The sequence below is a fragment of the Amblyomma americanum genome, chromosome 1 (assembly GCF_052857255.1).
Source record: "Amblyomma americanum isolate KBUSLIRL-KWMA chromosome 1, ASM5285725v1, whole genome shotgun sequence".
In the NCBI taxonomy this organism is placed as follows: Eukaryota; Metazoa; Arthropoda; class Arachnida; order Ixodida; family Ixodidae; genus Amblyomma; species Amblyomma americanum.
The window spans coordinates 354866834-354887658 of NC_135497.1; the positions used below are offsets into that span (position 1 = coordinate 354866834).

Sequence of the window (20825 nt, forward strand, 5' to 3'; positions counted from 1 at the left end):
TACCGAGTTTGTGTTGGTCATGTGATTATGTTACTGAGGCTCTCTTAAAAATTCTAGCCATAGCTAAAATACAAGCTGTCTCAACTAAGTTTTTATATCAACAATGAGAACATAAACACATGCAGATTATTCAAGTAGAAGTTTTATTCTTCATGACGTGCCCTACAAATTTTAAATTATACTGAAAAGTAATAGAGTGGAGTGCTTGTGCCAAAAATACTAAACCTCAACAACAAAGAGAACACAAGATAAAGGCAACAACATATTGCCCAAAATTTAAATGTTTGACAGAACAAATATGAAAAGAAAACCTCTCCACAACTGGAACAAAACAGCGTGATACCGAGCACACATTTGAAAATTGTTTCATCCAAATCCCCAGTCTGGTGCTCCAGCACTCTTCAGCCCGCATGTCATGAAATGCACCATAGTTCTGGTAGCTGTAAAGAGTATACAGCTGATCCGGTATTTTGATATCTGAACAGTAACCCTCAATGACCACCAGGCTGAATACTTTCAAGAGGCTGTTCTAGTAACAAGACTGCAGTGAAACACTTAGCAAGTTATGCTGGCGTAATAATGCAAACCGTTAATCTTAGAGTTCGCTACCACGCAACTCTGTAGTAACTCCTAAAGTGATGCAATCGAATGAAAAAAAGGACTGCCTATTATATAAACAAAAGTCGAGGCTGCAATGCAAGGCCACTACAGAAGTGCTGCAATACAGCAATAGCGATACAATGTACACTTTAAGCAACACAATGAAACATGATCTTTTATCCTTAATTATCAGAATTTAGATATTTCATTTTCCTTGCTCTCTTGCAAAATTAAGTTTAGATCGTGAAAGCGCTCAAAAAGACAAGGATACAGAAAGAGATTTCCACACAGTGCACTTACTTCCAGTGTCTTTTTGAGCACATCCGCTATCTAAACATGGTAACCCAACTAGCCTAAACGCTGTCGTTATTCCAAAATTAAGGGCACAGGGTAAGGTAAAATTAGAAAAAAAATCGTTTTTTTTTTCTTTTGGAATTTTAGAAGTTCAATTCTTTCTACACATGTTCCATGATCGCACTTTCCTCAGAAAGCCATATTTACGGCTGAAAAACGCTTTTTCCGAAACCAAGTAGTGAGCGGCCACGCCCCCTTTCAGGATTAACGTCAATTTTTTCAACCAAAAAGTCCACCACCTGATTTCAAAACTTGTCTAAAATCAGCTACATATAAAAATTGTCTGGCAACTATTGTACAGCTCCTCTTTTTTAGCCAAGACAGTCCTGAGACGCTTTGCACGTTTTTTCCACGTTTCTGCAACCTTCATGCAGCTGCGTCCGAGTGCTATTCCTTTCGATCAGTATTGTAAATTGTGCCGGTGTTGGTTGCTGCTGATAAGTTGAGATGCCCAGGGCAAAGAAGGCCTTCGTCAGGCGTGACGGCCTTCGTCAGCCTCATCGTGAAAAAGCAAAAGGATGTCCACGACCGAATGAGATCCCGAACGCCGAACGCGTCAGCTCCTCGACATCGAAGCTTTCAAGATTTTCTCTGTGCTTTCAGGAAGAGGATGTGCTACAGAGCAGCAGCCAATATGCCTTAATGGACATGGACGGCATTTGTGCCGCAATTACACAAATTTGTGTGTGCAGAGAGTGCGGTGGAAGTGTTGAGCTCATCGAAATATTGACAAAACGGGTAGGCGTTGCAAGCGTTTACAGTTTGAACTGTGAAGTGTGTAGTGCCGCACAACGATTTGAGACGCAGAAGAAAACTACTTCTGGCCTCTATGAAGCCAACCTCAGGTTAGTGTATGGCTTGAGGTTCATTGGTAAGGGAATGGCTGCAGGAAATATACTCTGTGCTATGCTAAACCTTCCTAAGCCGCCGACAAAGTTTGCGAAATACAATCAAGAGCTTCTAGGTCACATCGAAGCTGCTGCTCAGGAGTCGATGAAAAGGGCAGCTGACGAAGCTGTGCAGCTGAATGAGGGGGATAAAGACATCGCAGTTGCTCTTGATGGAAGCTGGCAGAAGCGAGGCCATACTTCCAATAACGGCATAGTCTCTGCGACCAGTGTAGACTCTGGGAAAGTGCTGGATGTGGAGGTTTTGTCTAAACGTTGTCCAAAGTGCAGCATCAAGGGTATAAACAGTGACCCCCTTCATAGAGAGGTGTGCCAAAGCAACTACCAAGGCACCAGCGGTGAAATGGAAGTCGCAGGAGCACTGAAAATTTTCGGCAGGAGTGAGGAGCTTCACGGCGTTCGATACGTCAAATACCTTGGGGATGGTGACAGCAAGGCTTTTATGGCTGTGAAGGCACAAATGCCATATGGTGATTCCGTTGAAATATCCAAGGTTGAGTGCATAGGGCACGTGCAAAAAAGGATGGGCACAAGGTTACGAAGGCTAAAAAAAGGAAACAAAGCAGGAAAACTCTCTGATGGAAAGAGCCTCTCGGGCCGAGGCCGACTGACTGATGCAGTAATATACAAGCTCCAGACGTACTATGGTTTGGCCATCAGAAGAAATGTAGGAAACCTGGATGAAATGCGAAAGGCCGTTTGGGCAACCTTCTTCCACTTATCGGCCACAGACGATGACCCATGCCATGGACTTTGCCCAAAGGGACCTGATACGTGGTGTGCCTTCAACAGAAGTCAGTCAGAGGGCAAGCCATTTTTCCACAAGGAGAGTCTGCCTGCATCTGTCTTGGAGGCTATCAAACCCATTTATAGGGAGCTATCGAAGGCTGAGCTCCTAGAGAAGTGCCTGCATGGGCGAACTCAAAATGCAAATGAGTCGTTCAACCATGTTGTTTGGGAACGCGCGCCAAAGAATGTGTTTGTTAGGCTTCGGACCCTACGGATGGCAACACTGGATGCTGTTCTTTCATTTAATGATGGTAGCATCGCACGGGCCAACGTTTTGAAGGCGTGTGGATTGAACCCAGGGAGCAACACCATCAAGTGGCTGAGGGAAGCTGACCATAAGCGCATGTACTTTGCGGGCCGAGCAACACGACAGCTTACAAAAGAGGCCCGACAGTCAGAACGACAAGCCGAAAAGCGAAAAAATGACGGCGACAGTGACTACGAAGCAGGGGGCTATTAAACCAATTACTATGAAGGCGTTTCTGCGAATAAAAAATGGTTTTTCACATCTTTTTTCTCTTTACGCTCTATTATCTCAAAACAGTGTTTTTTCTTACAAAGGTACCATTATTTCCAATGCCTTTCAAGACAGACGGCTGATTTTTTTTTTGCAATCATCTACATAAGTGTTGCCAACTACTGAACTAGAATTAAGCAATTTCACTGAGCAGTTATTCTGTTATGAATTTTGAAATGCGCAAAGAAAGGCCAGGTTTGTGTACTACCGGAAAAAATTTTATTAAAAATCGAATTTTCAACACATTTCAAATATTCTACTTCAGTAAAAAGAGCACAAAATTTGGCAAACAATGATATATGCATTATTAGGCTACTGTTATTAGTTAGTGAGAAACATGTACCTCAACATGGCCTAAAATGCATGGGAAGTATAGGGCTTACCCTGTGCCCTTAAGCCTTTCACAAAGTGGGAGCCCCTTTCCCCATACAATGTGCACCATAACTAATCCAACACTTTTTTCATGATGTTTTCTCAGAGAATGAACACTGTTTGAAGATTTTGCAATAGTACTTGTCTTTTCGATTCTACGAATGTATCATGCAAATGTTCAATGAAATGACCATGTGCCTATCTTGATCATTGCTCAAAATCAGGGTATAATGCACCATGAAGGGCAGGCTCTGCTTGATTTTTATGTTTTCCTAACGAAGCATGTACGTGCAACCCTTCTGCTGGCTTGTATGCAGCAGGTTTGTCTAGCTAGACGAACTGTGGTTTTGCTATAAAGATGAAATGGTACTTTGGAAGTGAATGGTTTTCTAAAATGCATTTAACATACATACCGGGGCTTTAACAGCACCTGGTGTAAGCAACATCAGTGGGGGGACCGCAGGAGTGGCCTAGTGGTCCGAGCATCTGCCTCGCAAGCAGGAGGTGCGGAGTTCGATCCCTAGTGCCACCGGGTAACCAGCGGTGATACAATGGGTCGTTTCAATGGCCAGTTTAAAACTTGAAATAACCATGCTGCAATATATACAAAAAATGATTTGTGTGCTCTCTCTTGCATGACATTGTTAATCATATCATAGTGTTGGTAGTACACAAAATGCATGTATGGAACATATACGTGCACTGTTTTTGTTCACATCTTACCTGCTATGTGCTGTTATGGCATGTTATGTGCTGGGAAAGCAACAGGTGGTGAGCAATGTTGTGCTGCAGCCTTTCTTCTGGTGGAATTTGAATCATGTGAGGTGCAGCTGAAAGAAATTGTTTCATACATAAGTATATTTCATGTAACACAACAAAAAGTGCACAGCCCCATCATGAGTTGTGGTTTAAACTAACAGCGAGCTTTTTACTACTCTATTTAACATATGATGCAAGTCAGTGATGCTGGAGGCACAAAACTAAATACTGTGAGGTAACAAGAGCTAATATGGACAATCGTGCCTTTAAGAGATATTGTCAATATATATTTTCCTGAAAGAACTAAAGTTATCCTTAGAAGCATTCAGAGGAAGATAATTTTGCTAAATGCCTTTTGCCAGAATAGGCCTTTAAGGAACCAGTTGCAAATGAAAAGAATAACTTTAAGACCATGCTATGCATGCTCTAACGCCAAAGTAGTTCCATACAAGCAGTATACTATGCCCCTAGTTTTATGGTGGGCCTGTACTGCACAATTTTCATGCAAGGTAGTGGAAAGTATGTGCCATGAAACAGACCTCTGCTTGCTGAAACTGGCAAATAAGTACTGGGTTTTTAAGGCAGGAAAGAAGTTACATAGTTCCTTCTGCAGGTTTTGAACTTCAGGTTAATATTTGAAAAATATCAATCCCTGAACTGCAATGATTGAAGTTTTTAGCAAATAACATTTCCATTGTAACAGTGGAAACGCTCTTTTATTTGAGGAACGACTTTTCAAAAGCCTGCGTTTCATGGTGGCTGTCAAGTAGCCCTGATAAAGAGAAACCAGTCACGACACACAACCAAGCCCCCGTAGCACATTTTCAACTATACCCTCATGATATAGCTTTAAAGTAAGTGTTAAGCAATACAAATACAAATCCCTTGATTTCCTTCATGATTTATCACTGGTGTATACATACAAAGATAACCGTACAAGATGTGGAGTGCATGGTACAGAGACAGTAGGCAGATGGTTTCTTGACACTCAAAAAGTGAACAAGGGAAGGAAAAATCTCAGGGTGCTTGCCGTTTCGACAACTTGTTTTCGTCTGGGGTCAACATATACAGAGGAAACTTAGAATCAAGTACAGGGTTGTCCACTCTTAGTGCGAACACGCGAGCACATGGCTGTGCTCTTTGGGCCACTGTGTCTGACATTGCCACACATCGAAGTGTAACATGACACGAAGCATCACATCCAGGTGCATCTCCTCTTGCGCCATTTTGCAGCGATGAGTGGCTGCGCCGCACACAGTGGACCTCTAAAAAGTGCGGCCATGCGCTCACATGTTTGCAATAAATGTGGCCAGCTCTGTACATTCCGGAATTGGCATAATTATTTGAAAAGGCCTTGCACATGGTCAGAGGTGTCCCAACCCATAATTTCGACCTCCTTTCCTGCTTTCTTTAATTTATCGTTATACTTTAACCTTACGCCCTGCACCTCCTGACATCACTTCTCGGAACCTTGGCTGCCATACTCCTCCCCCTCCCCCTTCTTTTTGCCTTTTCTCCGAACCTGCCCTCATTTTCTCTTTTTCCTTCAAATTATTTTGCCCCCCCCCCCCTGGTATTTTATTCTGCCATGCTGCTTAATTCCTTTATCCTAGTTTTTCAGGAAAAGGCATCCAGCCATACCAAGCCACCTGTTGCGGCTGGACATAAAGCCATTCAAGCCCACTCTGCACACTCCATACCCCGAGATTCGTTTCTACTGAATTGGGCTTTTTTGTTTTCACAGTTTTGCAGGTCAACCGGTTAATCTTCTTTAGCAGCTATCATGCCTGGTCAAGGTTCACGCTACCCATCGTAACGCCCTTCCCATATCGCACCCTCGTTCCACACAACAGGCCTTTCGCCTCGAAGTGAAAACCTTATTTAAACCCCACCAATGATGAACACTTTGCCAGACAAAGACAAGTACTCTTGTCGAAACGTCGGCAAGCACCCTGAGGCTTTTCCCTTCCTTATTCAGTTTGTGAGATACCAGGGACAGGTGTTCAAGCAGCCATACCACACTAATACCCTGTCACACGGGCACCGCAAAGGCCTTGGAGAATCATATCCAAAGGCGTAAGGAGTGCAGCTACCCGGTACAAATGTTGCGCCTTTGTCGCTAAGGGCCTTGGAGGCGAAGGCGCTCAACCGAGACCTTCGGAGCCCGAAGACACAGCATTCGAGAAGCTGTGATCGCAGTACCATCCAAAGTCAAAAAGTAAAAGCAATAAAAAAAATAGATAAGCTAATAATGTTTGAAAACATTTTTTTCAAATACGAAAGGTGTGTCTGGCTTTGGTTTTTGTACGGGTGTTTATGTTTTATGTTCAAATTTCAAGACAGTGAAAGTGTTGCGGCAACACCGAGCGCCCATGGTGGCCAAGGCAATACACCTACAAAACCTGCTCCTGCTGATGAGAGTAGCTGTTGCAGTACTTTTAAGGAAGCAATCAGAATAAAAAAATTCTCAAAGCTCAACGAATGAACAGAATACACCACTTTAATTTTAGAACACTCACTTCAGCCACCTCGAGTATAGCAGCGGGTGCTCAGCCTGAACGACTTTCACCTTTGGGCTGCACCGTGTAGCTGCATCGCTGCTCCTTTAAGCTTTCGCTTCTTTGGTGAAAAATGGTGCCTTTGCTGGAAAGGCCTTCGAGGAATGCCATGTGACAGGGGTATAAAGCACATTTTTTACTGACACGAAAGACTCAGTGCCTTTAGTTCTGACAACATTCTGAATCATGCTTTGGTGGCTTAGCATATCAAAATACTGGACATGACAAAATCAGCTAATTAGTGAGGGCTATTATTTGATATAGGTAAAATTATAACATTCTCTTAAAATAATGAAAAGAAACCACCAGCACTGACATCAATGTACAATTTGGCTGTAACATACTGACATGACAATATAGTTACACGTAAATTCCCTTTTCGCACTTCAAAACTGCATGCATTATTTCTAGAAAGTGCGAGAACAGAAGCTAATACATAGTGCCAAAGAAAAGAGTGCATAATAGTACCACTTACGAGGTGTTTATCGGCAACTGCAATGAGCAAGGCTATGTTAATGGGAATCCAGAGTTATGTGTCTTACGAGCGCATGCACTTTGGAGGTGATAGCAGCTGTGGACGCAGCTGTCCATCGCAGTTTTGAGTCTGTCGAGATAACACATGGGGTAAGGTATTCCCTGTTTTGCTGCCGAAGGCAAAACCGTCAGCGAGTGGAGTTGCCTTGCTATTCACTGTCAATATCTACTGCTCAAAGTAAAGGAAACTAGGGCATAGAACATACAGCATTTCATATTATGCTTTGGCCAAATGCAGTGAGGATGAAACAGACTAGACTTGTCTTATGACGTTTGCACTCTTTACTTTGCACCAGAGGAAAATAAATTTTTGTACAGTTGACCTACTGCTTGCCACAGTCCTAGAAGAAATTAATCCAGGTCTCAGAAATTCTACCGAGAGAATACTGATGCTGCATGTGCATTTCTCTGAACTGTTCTGAAATATGCAGAAGTTACCAATTTTTTTTCTACCTGATTACATACTGTAATCTTTGCAAGGAATATGAGGTTAACGGACTGCGAAAAAATGTCAGGAATGGTACCTTTGGTACTGGGCACTTGGACAAACAAATGACCCACTGGGCGTCCCCAGGAGCTCTGCTACCAGGCACCCCTAGCAACAGTAGTCAATTTTCCAGATCCAAAGGAGCCATGCGAATGATTGCCGAAAAGTCAAGTTTAAGGACAGCAGATGCATGAACACAAAACAGTTTTCCAACTTTGTTTCAGTGTGATAAATGGTTTCAAATCTCTAGACTATATCTGGTAGTACACAGATTATCAGAACACCATCTCCCGCTCAGAATCATCTCAAAGCACATTCGACACGCAGTACCAACATGGACAGTTCGTGCTTAATCGAATCCAAAAGTTTACGGTGATCGACCAATGTTACTCTAAATAGAGACAGAAAGCGCATGCACGTTGTACTGATGTTATCGTGAACATAACATGCGACGAGACGCAAGGTTACAATACAAACAAAAAACCGCTTTCAAAATTTGAGAACAAAAGGCTCACCTTCTCACAAGTTCGCCAAACCGGAGACGTTGCCGAATGGCTGCCGCCAAAGTCACTCGCAATGCACAGAAACAATAAAAATGCAGTGCCGCTTACTTTCCTTGAGCAATTCCCGTCGATTGAACTTCCACCTGTTCTCACCGACTACCTCTGCAAGCATGTCAAAGTTAGCGGCGCAGCCACGCCATTTGCAATTTACGGAGTTACACGGGAAATTCATAGCGCCATTCGCGTATTCGCGCTCAAGCTCACGTCGCTGATGTCGCAAAGGCGCAGAACGGCAAAAACATATAAGATGTATTTAATTTTAGGGCAGCTTATTTAGCTGACAACCTGAATCGTTTGATATATTGTTTTTTCTATTCGTTGCATGAACGTTATTACCACCTGGGGCAGTGCAGCTTGGCCATGGCTAGCCATGGCGAAGTCGAAGCGCTATAGCCGAGCCCGCAGTCGGAAACATGTGCGCAGTTAGCGCAGTGTGGAGTTGAATGAACAGGCGCTTTGGAATGGGTTTTTGTTCTTCCGTGTTCGCTGCGTGCGTCCTGCGCGTTGTGTGTCTTTAGTATGTGTGTGTGTATGTGTGTGGCCGGAATGCTGCATTGGAGTGTACATACAACAGCTCGCTGTCCCGTGCGGCATCGGTGCGTAGTAAAACGATCATGCAGAATGTGCGTTACAATGCCAGTGGCCCTGCACGAAAGAGGGGACTTGAAGTCAACGGAAAAGCTGCTCTCCCTCGTGGGACTGCAAGAATCTGGCGAGTAACAGTCGACGCGCGTTTCGGTGGATGATTCCGTTTACCACGCCAAAAAATTCAGCACTGGCCAACAGCAATGAACTGCTGCTGCATCATCACCTGTGTGATGTTTGTGACAAGCTTGTTGGATGTGAACGTGGCCATGAATGGTATTCGCCGAGCAGTGGTCCTCAGGGCGTGGCACCAGTGGATACCCGAAGACGATTACTGTTTGCCTGCGCCCTGGCGCCTCGCATTCAACCGAATGCTTTGGCGTTAATTATTTATATCGGAATTTCACACGTAGTTGGACTCGCAAATATTACAGCGTACAAACGTGCCGTTGGAAGAGCACCCTTTTTCATTTTTTTTAGGGAGGGGTGGGGGAATTACCGTCTGCTCAAATTTAATGTCACTAATATTTTGAGCTTATTTTCTAAACAGGTGCCGTGGTGGCACTGTAAGCAATGCATTTACTGGGCAGAAGTTTATTTTATGTTGTGTTGGCACAAGGTTAATGATTGTCATTGTACTGTGGTGCCATGTTCAAACAAAACACATAATTGTACACTCTCTTTGAAGAATGTCTAATGAGGTAATAAATTACTGAGCAGCGAGTATGCACTGTGGTAAATGCGATGAACGTTACTGAATTACTTCACACTTGTCATGTTCTGTTGTCGTTAGTGATTACGTATGCCTTGGTGTCTGCTGCTTTCCAGTGTAGGGGTCGAGAGGCATGTCGAGCTCCACTTAGCAGCTTTTTTTCCTTCCACTCTCTACTGGCCAACGTGGTAAAATAAACTCAACATAATGCGTGATTGCTCACTCCTAGATTAGACTACCATTTCACTTATTTACTCTCAGGGCCAATTGGCATCGAAGAGAGGAGAGCAACTAACATAAATACATGTGTAGGCAGAATAATTAAAATGATTATACACAGCAGACTTGAAGGCATTGGATGCAGTGGTGGACATGACGAAGGCAGAGAAGATGTGACAGCTGGAAACGTAGAAAAGTGGAGATCTGCGTGAGTTTGTACGCGACTTAAGGTGAACGCTAGCAAAAAATTAAGAAGGCGCAGAAGACTGAGGCCAGAGTTAAAACTGTAGTTTAACAGAGGAAAGCACCTCTCAGCAAGCCAAAATGTGCAAATGCAAGCAGTTATGTGAACACAGAACATAGAAAATGAAACTTTTTTTGGACAGAAGGAAAGCTAAGGCACATTGCTTATTGTGATGTTGCTTAAAAAGTTGGTGTCTAGTTGTTGCCCTTCATATCTGGTCCTTCCACACCCAGCAACTGAAATGCCATCAAAAAGGAGCATTTCCAACCACTCTATTACATGGGAGGTACACATCGCCAGATGTCAGAGGCTTGGAGTCTCATCTTGCAGACTAGCTAGTTTGGCAGATTTAAACTTTACCCCATGTAAGAGGCATGCGGTAGCCTTGAAGGGGAGTATTTCATAAGTGTTACAGCATATTGTACAGTGCTGGCATGCTTCATTATTTACATCACAGTAATATGCTAGCACAGGCTGGAAAGTTTGTAAGTGAACAGAAAAAAACAATGTTCATGCCATATCTTAGCGACATTCTTAGTATTGTATAAAAAGGGCAAATAAGGAATTCCTCATTTTTTTGTCAGCTTTTTCTTTCTGTGCATTGATTTTTTGCAAGTTAGCAAGGTTCTACAGTCTTGTGTGCCTATCGGCTGGCCCCTTGTTTGTCAAAGGTACCGAGTACACAATGGGTCGTGTCAGTGGAAGCTAAGTAAACGATGGATAGAAAATTCGTGCTTTCAGAGTATTTCCAGAAAAAACTGCTATTATTTCCTACTCAGGATGGGGGAACAGCATCGATGGTGCACATCCTCCTTGTCACTGCAGCAATTATGGCTGCTCGCTGCTTTTCGGTGGCGTTTCATTTATCTGCAGGAAGAGCAGGCATGAATGGGCGGCAATAGGTACCTACTAAATTAAACATTGCATTGAGCAATGTGTTGGTGCTTTTGTTATCCATGAAGGAGTTGGTGTTTTTGATTAATGGTTGTGTAGCAAAGATGTAACTGCTACATTGCACTGCATTCACAGATTTGTTTGCCCATGCTTTTGGTTTACTCAGTTTTTTATTTCCTTACGAAATGCCAGATGGAAATTCAGCTTTCAACTTGTGCACTTTCATCATGTTTGCAATGTACTTTCAGCTGGTGTTCAGTTTCACTTTGGAGAAGTTGTCCAACCATTGTCTGTGTCTAAATGTTTTCTAACAGTTGACCTCATTACGCAGCATTTCTCACAGAAAGCAAATGTTGCAGTAACATTTTTATTAAATGTTACTCTATCATGTGGCTAGCAATGTAGCGAAAATTTTTTTCATCAAGTCAGCTTTTAACATTATAGCAAATTAAGGCCTTTGTTATTTAACGTTGCTCACAATTTGTACCAATCACTCAACCTTGAATCAACGTAATGCGTTATCACCCTTCCTCGGCTCTTCATTGTGTTAATCACATTAGACATGCTCACGGTCGTTCGCCATGCTAGTTTGCGGACATTGTTGGCTAAGAGTAAACCAGACAAATAAAAAATCGGACGTCATGTGATGCCTATAGTCCGCGGGCCAGCAGTTCGTGTAAAAGTGGCGTCACATCATAAGCATCTTCTGTTTTTGCTGCCTTTAAGCAAGTTATTAGTGCGGTTGGTGCAGCACATAGTCGATGGGGTCAACCGTCCTGTCGTGTTAAGTTTTGATCCCTTAAATTGAATGTTTAGTATTTTTCCCTGCAACGACTACAGAGGAACACGGACGTTTCCTTCAATACTGGACTGAATATACGGTCATTCCCTACGTTTCATTGAAAGCAGAAGTGGTTCTGTATTTAAAACGTACATAGTCTACGTTATAGGTACGGAATTTTTTTACAGTGTGGATCCGTCCGCCGCCGTAATAAAAATCAACTTAAGATTGTTTTTGACGTAAGCAATAAACGCTGAGACAGAAATGTGCCAAATGTATCATTCCTGAGGATCGTTGATCAACACCGAGTTGCTGGTAAAAGCAACAACTCTGATACGAGCAAAATTTCTCGCCAGAATCACCTCGCAAGCTGCCGCTGGCCCGCCGTTGCGGTCCGGCTCGCCTGTCGCCCGCAGCGGTCCGCCGGCTCCGCAGCCGAAGGTGTCGCGGAAATTGACCATAATTTTAGTTTATGGTAAGATTATACTGTTAACAGCAAAGCGATATTAAGAGATATTAGAGCGCAAGCTACTCGCGAAGCGTCGTGTGCTGCGCCAGGCAGCAGCGCAGTTCGTCGCCTGGCGCGACCGCAGGCGGTGCCGTTGCCGAAATCTCGCTACTAGCGCAAGCATGCTTTGTCGCTGCTCGTATATAGCAGGCGGTCTTTCTGATAATATTTCTATTTTGTCTTTTATGGTGAGAACTTCAAACACCAAGCCAAGCAGTAATCATACCGCTGCGAGTGAGTGGCAAAGCGTACGCTTTGAGCTCGAGTGCTTGAGTCGAGCGGCGCAGCGATGGTTGCTGCTCTGTGTGTCCCTGCTTGCAGTGGGGCTGCAATTCGCAAGCAGCGACCGGTGCAGCGCGCCGGCCGAGTTTTCGCACATGGGTCGCCTGCTTTTTACATCTGTCGCGTCACACTGCTCAGTGTTTCTTATCAGCACCTCTGAAAACAACGAAGTGCTCTGTTCTCCATGGTGTCGTGGGTATAGCAGTAGCTTCGCATTGCAGAGGTTCCTAGTTCGAATCCGCGTGGTCGCGAATTTTTCTTTTTCTTATTTTAGTTTTAAATAAACTCTCCCGTCTTGTTTACCCGCGAGCGACTGGATTTATTTTTCGAGCCATGCCTTTCTGACCCAGCAATAAGTGCCGCTCAGTACTGGGCTGCACTCAATATAGGTTCATATAATCATGAGTGTTAATAGTTTGTTTTACTATGGTGGGATTTATTTAATAGAGTTAAAAATGAAGCGACCCGGCCCATGAATTTCGCATAGCAGGAAATGACAAAAGAAGAGTGAGGACGAGAAAGGGCCAAGTCGGCGGGAGGTCTCACACGTCTCGCTAGTGTGACATGGGGGTTGGCGAACCATCGGAAACTGCCGCCTTGTGGGAGACGTGGCGCCGACGCCGGCAGTCGGCCGACTGTTTTCGTCGACGCAGTGTGACATAGAGCCAGACATCACGATGACATGGTTTTGGCAGACCGAATCGGCCGACTGTTGGCCTGTCTTTTGCACAGTTGTTGTCATTTTAATATGTAACCCCCACCCCCACCCCCAACTACCTACAGCCAGCTGACTGCTAATGCAAAAGACATGCTTATCTACTCAATATATAAGTTGTGTGTGTGTCTGAATTGTGTATGCATTAAAAATTCACATTTTAGCACACAGCTGTCAAACACAAATGCAAATGCACATGAGAAATTATTACTTTTCCAGTTGTTTGGAACAGGTAAAATCAGTTCTAATTAAAGCAGTTCTACATTTTACAGAACAGTGGCAATGTAACAATAGTGACTTATTTTTGTTGTTTATCAGTCCATTATTAAAGCCAAAATAGGAATAGCACTGTGCGGCTGCAAAGGGGCTTAGACATGCATCACTTGGTTGTAGTGCAAGGCGCTTTGTTCTCCACAGAGACAGCGGGCCATCAGGTAGTCCTTTAGCATACCTTCATGAGGTGATATTGCCGTTGCACAAGTCAGACTACAGCATTCAAAACAAGTATGGGAAGTTCTGCTGAAGGCCATGTCATTGTTGCCATGTACAAAATAAGCTGGCATATACTCTGTTCAACTCCAAAGTATTCTCAAATGTCGCTGTGAGTGGAGAACAATGTGGGTGCCTTTGTATTGCATAAAAGTCTACACATGTCTTTCTATTACTATAAACATAATGAGATGTGGGAGCCAGTAAAGTGGATTACAGGTAGAGGAAATGCAAGAACCAATTTGGAGGGTTACATTGCAATGGCTCCTGGCTTAGGCTGGGAAAGAATACTTTGTACAGTCAGGGAAACAGGATACAATGACCCTATAATCTGCTTATCTCGAGCAAACACCAACATCTCAAGAAGAATTTGTAAACTTGGGTTTCCAGTATGAGGTCTATGATGTTGCACAATAAAATGAAATAAAAATTGAGCCATTTAAGTATGTGACAGGCATATATGCGTATGTTCTCTGATACAACTTTAAAGCAATGTTTAAGAGTTATTTTCACTCATTAGTAAAATGTAGACTGATTGAATGTAAAGGTGATCAGTTCACAATCTAGCTAGCAAAAGTGAGCATTGCTTACTGTTAACTGATGCTTATACAACTCAACATGTGTTGAATTTTAAAAAGAGTGTGCTATTAGTTGCCGACTGTCAACATTTTCAGCAAAATATACCTATTTCACTGCCAGTCTGGTTTTCAAAGAAAAAAATTAATTGAGGCATGGATAGGCATCAGAAACTTGGAAAAGACCAATTTGAAGCTAGGCCGAAGAAAGCCGAAAAAAAAAACAGAAAAGCAGTGATGACTTCTGTCTTTACTGGTGTTTCCTTGCTGCAAATTGAAGTTGACGGCTTTTGTGTTCAAGATGAACCAACAGCCTTGTTAACAATATCCTGAATATATAAAAGTCACATGCATAAATATGCATTCGTAGCATTCTCACTGAGCCATGTTATGAAGGCGGTGTGTTGCTTAGCTGAAGAGACGATAAGAGAGAAAACAAGAGAAATCTGACACAGATAGGCACAATAATGCATGCTTAGCTTTTGAGTGCACAGGTTCAGTTGGCTAGAACTATAGCTTGTGCACAGTGTGCAAGTTAGCGTAAATGCAACTGTATGCCATCCGACAAAAGTGTTGTGTAAATGTGCCCCAATATTACTTGAAATAGATTGTGAGGAAAATTCTTTCACGTAAGAGAACATTGCATTGGCTTGCCAAGCTCAGCAAGCGACTAAGCACTTCATTAGAACAATTTATTTTAGCATTTATTATACCTAAATAGTACTAAATGACAATACATGAGTGGTCAGCTGTGTGTAGAAGTAATCAACCATTAGCATCCAAGCACAGCCATACAGCTACAAAGAAAAGCTTTGTACCTCTTCTTTGTGACCTTATGACTGCACTTGGGTGGACATTAATGAGTATTTACTCCCTTGTTGCAAATATTCTCTACCTTGGGGAAATCACTTTGATCAGTGGAAGAACATCATCATTTACTGGGTGGATTTCTGCAGTGACCAGCTAAAAGGACAAGAGGCTAGTAAGCCTTGTGAGGTGGAAGGCCATTCCAGCCTTTACTGGCAAAAACAAAAATCAATCTTGAAATGCAGTGGCATGAGCTAACTGAGGCACAGCAGTACTTGTGCGGCTAGTGCAGAAGGAAAGATGAGTCAGAACAGATTAGTTGGTTATGTGACGGTAAAGAGTTAAAAAGAACCGGCAGTTTCTGCACGACATGAAGAAATTTGAAGATTCGCCTTTGGTGCTGTGAAACTGGAGCTTCAACAATAGTCTGAGCAAATAAAACAAGGGCTCACATCCCCAGGATTCTGGACCATGCGCCTCGAAAAACCGGTCGCGCCATCTCGCGACAGCCGGCGGCGCGGCGGCGCGTAACTCAATGGCGACGAAAAATAAAAATTGATATTTCGTCGCGCATAACAGTTAGAAATTAGCTCTCTCGCCTAGATGTTAAATGCATCTTAAAGTTTCATTTAGTCGAGTTTCATCGATGTAGCTTACATATTGCGTTTGCCATGAGCAATGATCTATGACAGCATGGAGCCTATGGCGAGGTCCTGAAAAATACCCCACTTGACTTCAATTTATCGCTCACTACAGCCCTATTTTAAAATATATCGACAAGCTCTAGCAGGTTCACGTAGGGTAATGTCCTATCTTTAAGGAAGTATAAGGTATTTTACATTTCAATGGCGTAAAAGTCTTCCTGCGCTATTTCACTATTGATCATGCATCGTCAGCTTTTTCATGAAACGTGTGGCGCCCTCTCTCGGTGCGTTGGAAAGGCACACGTCCCTGCTCGCGGCCGGGCTCGAGTAGCGGAGGCGGCTCGATTCCGGCCGTGCCCTGCTACAGTGTCCCTGCTTTGGTAGGTTGCTTTGGGAGGTTGAGCCTGCCGTACGAATGCGCAGTTTTATCAAAAGTGCCCCCATCGGAGGGAGGCTATGGCCATGGGCTGCTACATAAAATGCTACAAGAAAGCGTGTGCCTTCTATGAGGTATATAGATGAAATTATAAGAAGACTCTTTTGCTTGACAGGTACATTTTTCATTAAGCGCGTACAGTGACCACACCGGCATAGGTGATAGTGGAATTGCGTACGCAATAACAGTGCAAAGCAATGAAGCTTCTAGGTACTTTCGTTCAAGCAGTGAAATTTGTAATTCCCGGACGCTCATACTTAGAGCTCACTCACCGATACTTGTATATGGTTCTTGCACTGTGCATTCAAAATTGTAAAATCGTGTCTTAATGTCTACATTTCAACACTCATGTTATTAGCCTCAATAGCAGAAAGCTGTTCCAATCTTTTGTCGATGTGGTGCAAGTGTAGCAAGGATGCGTTGAAGTGAATGTTGCATGTGTTGCACATAAGAGGCGGCAAACCTGATGCTGCGTTTTATGCCAGTAGGTTATTTGTCCAATGTAACAATTAGTAGTGTGGTAGTTCACATTTTTGTCTAGGTTGGTAAAGTGCTTCTCACGATTCGATCGTTCGCCGTCGAGAAGGGGTTTACCATTGCTGTAATCGATGCTAGTTTCGGCAATTCTGTCAAAGATGTACGTGAAGGATGAACCGCTAACGAAGACTTCATAGAGTGGCATGCTGGGAACTATTCTGAAGAGTGTGCCATCAGTTCGGCAAGCCAGTAACTACGCCGTTACCCAGAGCAGCAATCAAGAGTCAAACTCTAGTTAAATGTTCTTGATTATAATTTAAATCTGCTAAGAAATGAGCAGAAGTTATTGTCGGATAACACGATGTTTAAAAGATTACTGGTTTTCTCCAGTACGGTGACTCGGCGCTCCACCCAACCCGTTTGTGCAATGCGCCGCTAGCGCGATTCATTAGCGACAGGACGCTACATGCTCGCGGCCCTGAATATGCAGTGAATTTACCGTGTTGCGAATATGTGCAACAATACCCATAAGCACTTTCGCACGAGTGGCGCGAACATATATTTTTTTTTGCATAAGTTCCAACCTACCCTCGTTTTTTTTTTCTGCCGCTCTCCTATCTACTTTTCGCTATCCTCTCTCTTTGCTTTTAATTCCACCGGTTGCAGTTCCAGTGCTTGAGGGATTAGATAGCAATCGCTGGGCCGGCAACATTTTTAGCTTCCTTTTTGTATTCTCGTCAGTTGTTGTTGCCTCTGAAGCTGTTGGCAAACTACTACTTCTAGGATGTGTGACTCCCGGGGAGTTAGCGCGGCTTTTTAAGCGCACAAACCGCGGGAGTCAGAAGAGGGAGCCGTTTCCACGGAACGATCCCGCGACTTTTAAATGTGCCATGCATCTCCATGTTCCTGGTGCTGGCTCCCTTCCCCTGTCGAGCGGACGGAGAGAATTTCAAGCCGTGGAGAGAAGGGGTTGGGGGGCGATGAAAGAACAACTTAAACGCGAAGAAAAGTTCGGGGAACCTGAAATAGCTTCAAGCCATGAAGAAAAGAGCCACCGAGAGCCCGGCGATCCTTCCATTGTTATAAACCGGACCCCCCTTCCAACGCGTACACGAGCGCCCGCGCGCTGATGCCGACATCTAGCACGGACGCCTCACCTAGGCTTGCTGGCGTCTCCTGCAGTGCGCATGCGCAGACCGGTTTCGGCTTACGCTAAGAGCGCGGACGCTGAGCGCGTACGCCCAGGAAGGGCCATTCGAGTTGGCGCCTCTAGGCCTTTTTTGGGGTGGGATGACTGTCTTTGAAGTGGCACAGGAGGCCTCCGATAATGATGTCCGGCTTGTGTGTAGTTTGCATCCCTTCCTTTCTGAGAACACTGGCCAAGGTTTCGCAGACACCCTTTACGTACTAACTGCATACGCGTTTTTGCCACCAGCGTGTCCTTAGCATAAGCATATCGAGTTGTTTTCGTTGCATCCTTTTGAGTTTTAGATGATACATCGAGTGAAGAATCTTGGGTATCCATTGCCTAGAAATGTTTTCTTTTGCTGATGATGAGTTTTAATGGCGCACAGGCAACCTCGCACGAAGCGCAATGGGTTGAAGTGTTTTCTTCAACACAATGTTTGGTGGAAGACCATTTTCCGAGCACTTCAACCCAAAGAAACCAAGCGCTAGGCTTCGAGAAAACTTCTACCCATTGGAAATCAGTGGGTACACGGCGACACTGCGGAACGAATCACACACCGTCCTCGAGCCGCATGCTCAAAGCGATGTGTCATTGCTATTGTCGCTGATTTTAAAACAAATATGCAAGAATTGGGAATCGTCTTAACCAAAACTTGCTTGAATTCCACCCTACCCTTAGGGCACAATTTTCAGCACTGTTCCTCCCAAAAAGGCTACGGGAACAAGACGCACAACACGCAGCATCAAACGGATGAAGAACGTGGAGAGGCGGTAACGGAAAGGGCCAAGGATGATTTGAGCAGGTGCATAGGTACGGAGAAATTCTTTTTCAAGAGCTACACGGGCAGCCGGTAGCAGGGTGGTAACAGGGTGGAAGAAAAGGACAGTGGGGAGGGATCTCCTGCTGTGCCTTTGCCTGCCTTTCTTGTTTTTTCTCCTTTTACTTTTCCTCGAATCGTGGAGCGCAGTCCATGGTTGCTTTTTGGATGCGCTATGTTTCTGTTCCCTATGGTGCGAAGCACGAGCTGCACGACATAGTCGGCGCCTCTGCGAAAACGGCCCGGAAAGGTCATGGACGCACTCTTGCCTCCAGGCTGTCACAAAAAAAAACTTACAACCGCTAATGTGTCAGTCATGGCAAAGGGTTTCTCCTCTCGCTGACAAAAATTTCCCAAAAAAGACATCAGAATTTCTGCAGAAGATTCTTTACTGCCTTCCGCCAAACTAAGGAATTCCACCAGCCTGGTTAAAAGCACAGCGCATGGCACAGGTAGACAGTGCCACCAAAATCAATTTCGGACGAGTTAGCCTGGTTACGCCAGTTGCAACTAGGAGTGCTAGCACTTCGGTTTTCAGTGCTGTTTCAGTGTTCGGTTCCGTTGCGCATAGATGCAGCTGATGAAGACGACGATATCCAAAATACAGCGCAAGAGACTGGTATTTTATGACGCAGAATGTTCGGCTGCGGCGGTGTGGCAGTCGACGGCGGCAAAAAAGCGCTCCGCTGCCGCCGACGCCAGCGAATCGCCCGGAAAAACGCTCCATGCGGGCCACGCTTAACGCAGTAACCAGCAAAACGTATGCGTTCTCGCCGCCTCGGGTTCGGAACTCACTCGCGGCCGTAAAACATTTTCGATTATTTTATTTCAGGTCAAGTAAATTTCAGACATACAAAGAGGCCACGTCGAAATCCAAAATTGAAGCCTCAGTGCTGCAATAAAAAATGCCTTTGTTCGCGTCTCCGCGGGTTCGACTCCCATTCGTGGATATTTGTGATTGCCATTTCTGCCTCTTTTTTTCTGTGCTCGGGACGGAGTGGACATACATAGGCAAGAGATGATTTTTCTAGGCTCTCAACCTCCGGATTAGTGCTTGCGCACTTATAGCTGCCGATGGAATAATTTTAGACAGCCCGAAGGACAGCTCAAAGAAAGCATTTGTAGAAATTCGCGTACCGGGCATGGCTACGACTTGAGGTGAGAACGTATCTATAGCATGAATGATTAGAGCTGCATTGATAGAGCATGCTGCTGGCGGTGGTGAAAAAAAAGAAGCGGATGGTCTGAGCGGCCATCGCCCCTCACGCTCTCCTAACAACGTACCTTAATTCCCTGATCCTTATGAACGATAGATATATATGCTGTATTCCTAGTTGTAACGAGGCTAGGTGTAACGAGGCTTGTTGTAAATCTAGTTTTGACGAGGCTGAAAACGAAGCAAGCGAAGTTAGTTTCTTTTCGAGCTGAACGATTCGCGGATGAGTTGTCACGTATGATGCTATCGAAATGAACTGCTGACGTAGCGGTGACATTTTTCTTATTTTAAAGTTCTATAATTTACCTATTACTGAGCGTAGTTCATTAGGACGTGGTTGCATCTGAGCCCTGACAACCTGAATGTGTTCAGCGGAAAAAGGGAAAAACAAATTATTAGAGCTTTAAGTATATTTGAGTTTCTTGCAGGAATGTTTCGACTAAGAGAGTCAAGTAAAACTATGTTATCACGACGTGAATTTTATTTGATCAAGAGCCGACTAAAATTACCTGTTGCAGTTGAAATGATTTCATCTGTAAGAGTGAAGACTCGGAGCGGGTGGTAGGCCCTTGGGGAAGAATTACATCTCCAGTTAGCATCAGCAAGCAAGCCATTTAAATATATTGAAATAGTTCATAGTAACCGTTTTGATCACAGGTGGGTACTGGAAAGGAAACCAATAAAAGAAAGCGTTTTTCGCTTCTTTCAGATTTAGTAGGAATGTACGCGTATACTAAACCGTAAGCACCGACCAGAAAGACATGTAACCAGTAACGTTTTTTGGTTCTTACGTT

At 44.1% G+C, this 20825-nt stretch overlaps 1 protein-coding gene and 1 long non-coding RNA gene across 2 annotated transcripts in view; one reads left to right on the forward strand and one right to left on the reverse strand.

Annotated features, from left to right (window-relative positions):
* The window catches only part of LOC144115586 (uncharacterized), a 57842-nt gene that overhangs the window by 22508 nt on the left and 14509 nt on the right, over positions 1-20825 (forward strand). The window lies entirely within an intron of this gene.
* Positions 2426-8133, reverse strand: LOC144100557 (uncharacterized). The gene is made up of 3 exons (XR_013307732.1): positions 7916-8133; positions 4264-4370; positions 2426-4134 (listed from the first exon to the last, which is right to left on the reverse strand). It is a non-coding gene; the product is annotated as an uncharacterized LOC144100557 (long non-coding RNA).